Raw genomic sequence first — 5,563 nt, forward strand, 5'->3', positions numbered from 1 at the left:
CCCCATCGCCATAGCAACACGCGGGGACGGGGCGGGGCCGCCCGCATGTTGTAGGTCACGCACATCCCTCTGCTGCACCAAGATGGCGGCCGGGCCCTCGGCCTTGTACCCAGCATAGGCTTCGCTGCGGGCCGACCAGAGGTAACGCCGGGCCCGGCGCCGGCCGCGCGGGAGGGCGGGGGCGGGAGCGCCTCAGGTAAGCGGGAGGAGGGTGCGGGCCCGGCGCTGCGGCCGGGCGCGTTCCGCCGCCTGCAGCAAGATGGCGGCAGCAGCGAGACGGGCTGCGGGCGGGATGTCTGGCGGGCGCCCGGCCCCGCTCTATGGTCGCGGCCGCTCCCATTGGCGCAGCGAGGGCCACGTGCTGCCGGCGCCCCCCGCACCGCGCCGGGCCGGGCCGGGGCGCGGGGGCCGCCCCAGGGACCCGCTCCGCCACCCGAGGTCCCGCTCCGCCGCCCGCGCCGCCTCGACGGCGGGGAGCGCTCCGGCGTCAGCTAGGAGCCGACAAAAGCCATGAGTCATTGCCCCGCTTCCCTTCCCTGCGGCGGGCGGGCCCACCCGGCCACTGAGGGGACGCGGTTGAGGAGGCGGTCGCCTTCCCCTCTCCTCCGGCCAGTGGCGGCCCTTTGCCCCGGTGCCGGACTGCTGTGGGCTCTCGTAGTCTCCTTGCCCACCGCCCGTGGGCCCGAAAGCTGAGGCTGCACTGTGGGCCGCGCTGCGGGAGGGTTTTGGCCTCACCTGTGGCACTGCAGGTAGCGCCAGCCGCCTCTGTGCATGATAGAGGGGAAATTCTGCCTGTGCTGACCTGCTCTCTAGGCCTGCAGCGTGGTTTTATTGGGGGTTATTTATAGACCGGGATGATCCAGCAATCCAGCAGCGCTGAAGAGGGTTAAGCACGGGGCGTTGATGATTCTTGAGCTATAGCTGGAGCAATGTGACACATGATAAGTAACGCTTCCCATGCTGGCCTTCCCCAGACAGTAGGGACGGATTCCCAATTGGCAGGAGTAAGTCTTTCCACTAAAAGCGGAGAAGCAAGAAAGCAGATCATGCTGGAAATGTTGGTAATTGAGACAGCAGTTCCCTCGTAACTGGTGAGATGAGCCAAGGGCCCTGAATTCAGAATTCTAAGTTTAGAATTTGAATCCAGATTCTTCACTCTGTGTCTGGGAAGTAAAGATTAGTGACATTCAGTCCCAAGGAGTTTGGAGGAATTTTCCTGTGCTGTTGTGTAATGACAGAGAAAAATCCGCACACTGACATGTGCTGTATTGCTTTATCATATGATTTCTGTTCGGTAAGACGAGTGAAGCTGCTGCCTCATGATTGAGTCTCCATTTTTCCTGCTGCTGCTATCCAAATGCTAGACAACTGTCTGCAGTTAGAAGACAGATAGCAGATAGTAGTGTGGTTTGGGTTTCTTTTCTTTTCCCCCCAAACCTGATTTGGAAGTGGTATTTCATGTATTGTTTCATAGATGGGTTGGATATCCCTCCCTGTGGTAGAGGAATATACATCAAAGATGAGGCAAGAAAGGAAGCAGTAACCTAATGTGTAGCTGTGTGACTGTTAAAGCTCTCTATTTTCTAACCCTTTGTTTAGATTTAAGCTGTTAGAAAAAAAACAAAAAAAAACCAAAAACAAAAACAGTCTTCCTGTTTATACGTGGATTTTTGTACAGCATGGCCCAAATCATAGGTGGGGCCATCCACCAAAAAAGACCCCAACCTTTTTCATAAAAGTCCACAGTAGTATAGTTTTTTATGGATCAGAATGACAGACATAGGGAAAGCTCCCACTAGATGTGGAGGTAACAGTACCTGGCAGTGTGTAACTGGAGTTGCAGAGGCAGTGTAACCAGCCAGCCTGAGCTTTGCCATCGTTGCAAAGTATAGGAAGCCCAGATCGTTCCCAAAGCAAGTTTTCCAAGTAGCTTCTGAGAAGCTGTTAAAGATTGCTCCATGTCCCATATAAATCATTCTGGTGTTTTCACTCCTGGTGGTGTGACATATGCTCCTGTCTCCTTTCTTGCAAGTTAAGCTGATTTCTTTTTGTCTCCTTTCTCTGATCTCCCCCAGTTTTGCCTGAAAAGGAGAAAAAACATGACCTTACTTCTTGCGATTTTAAAGGTTATTATGTTCCCTACTTTTCCCTTCAACTGGAATTGGATCATAGTGTTGTCATTATGTTGCACAGCATAATGGTAACAATAGTAACTGGGTTTTGGAAGGTAAGGGCGGTTCCTAGTCAAGTAACTGGTTGTTTTCCATTGACATTAAGCTGCCTCTGAAACCAGTATGGTCTGTTAGGAGAGAACTCTGTAACCTTGGCTTTCATAGCTGTTATCTGAGCGAGAGCCATCCCAGACAAGTCAGCCTGTGCAGTTTGCACCTTTTTGAAGGAAATTGGTATGTTTACTGGTTACGATATTTCAGGTGATGCAGCCTTTCCGAAAACATAGTCTTCTCTTTGTATATAGAAGCTTACTAAGCTGGTGCAAATGCACTTAGGATTGTGCTGCAGTGAAAATTTGGGTAATTCACCCAATCACTACAAGTCAGATGGTCAAAATAGTCAGCAGTGGCACTGGGACCAGTCCAGAAAGTTCAAACTGAACGTGGGGGTGTGTGGTAGGAATCACGGAATCATTTAGGATGGAAAAGTCCAACCATTAACCCAGCACTGCTGTGTCCACCACTAACCCATGTTCCCAAGTGCCTCATCCACACATCTCTTGAACACTTCCAGGGATGGTGACTGATGGGCAGCCTATGCCAGTGCCTGACCACTCCTTCAGGGAAGAAATTTTTCACAATATCCAATTGAAACCTCCCTTGATGAATGAATGGTTCATTTACCATGAGTGGGAGGATTTTGACAGTTTGAGCCATGGGTTTCTGTGGACTATCAGATTTATGTGAAAATGTTGTTTCTCTTTTTTAAAAAAAGTTTCTTGACAATGTTTCAACTTTGTCTTGTATTCAAGAATTCTTCAGAAGGAAATCCTCAGGTCTATCCTATGTGGAGCTTATAAAATGAACCTTAAAGTGCAATGGCAAGACTGGCGAGTGTCCCCATGGGTGTTTTGAACCCTTATGGTAATGCTGTTACAGTCTTGATGAAGATACACAGAGTAGTTGTGGCTGCCCCATCCTTGGAAGTGTTCAAGGCCAGGTTGGATGGGGCTTGGCACAGCCTGGTCTAGTGGAAGGGGACGCATCTGGATGGTGTTTAAGGTCCCTTCCAACCAAAAACAGTCTGGGATTCTGTGCGCCGCTGATGAAGTTGCAGTGGGGATTTTTAAAGTGGGCTGAGAAAGGCATGTTCATCCAGGAGGTAAGGAGTCTGACTTGTCCAAGAGCACGTTACTGACAGGCCCAGAGCCTACAGAACTTTTGCAATGTGGGTCTGTGCAAGAAGTAAGTAGATGTTATTTGTATTAAAATATGAAAACAGATAGAGAAGAGATAGGAAAGTAAAACCCAGATGCAGGATTAGGCCTCTCTTCCTAATTACCCTACCCTTGAAACTAGAACGCTGTTGTGTAGCTTGATGGGCTTTGCTGATTTTTTTTTTTTTTTTTTTAATTTTTATTTTACTTACTGCTTCTTCTAGGCCTTTGGTCTAGAAAAGTCTGCGTTGCCAGGGGGCTGTGTTATTGACTGTGGGCTGTGTGCATTTGGAGTGGGAGGGGAGGGCCCTGGTCAGTAGGGCCTGTTGGGGAAGGAATTGCAGAGCACTCAGGGGACACCAGGAGCTGGTCTCTGGCCCCCAGGTGCTTGTGATAGGCTGGTTATTAAGGCAAGAATCTAAGGCTTGTTTCAAGAGCTCTTTCCATTTTAGAATTTTCTAGTTTTAGAAGAATAATTTTGGATTACAGGTTTATCCTCAATGTGGAATTATACCTGAAAAATTTCAGCATGTGGCTTTATATTTATCTGTCCTTTAGCTTTAAAAGAAAGACTGTTTATGTCCTAAAAATCTGCTATTAAAATCTTGTGATTTGCATTCCCATCTTAAATGGAAAAGTCCTGCATGCCTAATGATTCTAGTGACCTTTTTCCCCATCTTCCTTCCATGAACTCCTGTTGCCCCTTAGTTCTCATGGTATGACTTCAGTGAGAGGGAATCAGAGAGTCATTTTGAAAAAAAGATGTGTCAATAAATGAGGAGGACAATTTCCAGCCCAAGTAAGAGGGGAAAGACTTCTTTATATTTAGCATAATTTATGTGTGTAGAAGACTGAGTTGCTAGAGGCTTTATGTGTTTAAGGTTTTAATTATAACAAGAAGAAGTAGTTGGGCAGTGATGAGTGTTCTGGGTTTATTTTGTTTGATAAGAAATGTATATTAAAGCTGAAACGGTTCATTTTTACTTCATTTAGGTGGTCTTTAGTGTTTCTACCTACACAAGCTCTGTTATTTTCCCAGCGATCTCACAGAAATACAGGGATCCTTTCTAGCAGCTGCTGTGTAATACAGATTCTTTTCTTTGATCCTGCTGGTAGACATCATTTATCTCTCACAACTGGTTTAATGTTGTTGAATCCTGCATCTGGTGTATCTTTCAAGCCTTGAAGATATCTAGTAATATTTTGCAAACTATTACTGGATATATGAGCACGTAAGTAACTTAAGTACATTTAAGTACTTCCTTGGGTGCAGAGGGCTGGCTGTGTTGCTGAGGCAGCAAGGGAAGCATGTTACTCTTTTGTGAGGAGCAGGGGTTGGAGCAAGGAGCTATGTCCAGCTAGAGGCACAAAAGAGGCCCTTGCAAAGCAGCAGACAGAAAAAAGTGGGGGAGAGACCTGAGAGAAAAGATGGACCACAAAAGGCTCAGTTAGAGGAAATCATAATGAGTTTAACTTCAGTGGAAAAACAGCACTGGAAGAAGGAAAAGGGATTGGTTCAGTAGACACCAAGAAATGATGAATCACAGGAAAAGTTTTGCCTTTGAGGGGATTGAATAGCACAGTAATATTTATGCAACCTCCCCTAAGTGACACTGTTTAATTTAATTGCAAAATAACATGGATTTACTTGTTGATGCTAAATGGAATTAGTACAAGATTCTCTTATACAGCACAGCATTTAGAACTGTTTTCCAGCAGTAGTTTTACTGTCTTTACTGAAGACCTTTCGGTGATGAGAGAGAGAACTATTTGGGAGAAGTTTGGGGATGGAATGGATAGATTTGTGTAGCATTAATGGAAGAAAAGAAACGCACCCATCCCTTCCTTCCCCCCATCCCCCCCAAAAAAACCAAAACCAGAACAAGCAAACAAAGCAAAACCAGGAAGCAGAATTCCACAATGGACTTGCTTATAAACATATGTCAGCATATATTCATGTCTGGTAAAAGCATCCACACATATAACTTGTGTGCACAGCACACCTTTCACCTGCATGAGAAATACCTGGGAATGAGAGTTTCTGCGAGTGCTGATGATACGACAATCAATACTTGTGTGCTGTAGCTGTGAATTCGGCAACGTCCCAGCAACTAACTGGATTTTAAGGAGGAAGGACTTGGTACCCTGTTGTGTTTTGGCTGTTACTGTCTATTT

General features: G+C 46.7%; 1 protein-coding gene across 1 annotated transcript in view; it reads left to right on the forward strand.

Moving 5' to 3' along the window:
• Positions 1-11: 11 nt before the first annotated feature.
• HDLBP (high density lipoprotein binding protein) overlaps positions 12-5,563 on the forward strand; it is a 39,339-nt gene continuing 33,787 nt past the window's right edge. The window contains exon 1 of the mRNA XM_027897656.1: positions 12-141. The gene's annotated coding sequence lies outside the window, so the exon portion shown is untranslated. The remainder of the gene's footprint in view (positions 142-5,563) is intronic.

This window comes from Empidonax traillii, unplaced genomic scaffold (genome assembly GCF_003031625.1).
Source record: "Empidonax traillii isolate 1590-97213 ecotype Southwest subspecies unplaced genomic scaffold, ASM303162v1 scaffold554:size495636, whole genome shotgun sequence".
NCBI classification, from domain to species: Eukaryota; Metazoa; Chordata; class Aves; order Passeriformes; family Tyrannidae; genus Empidonax; species Empidonax traillii.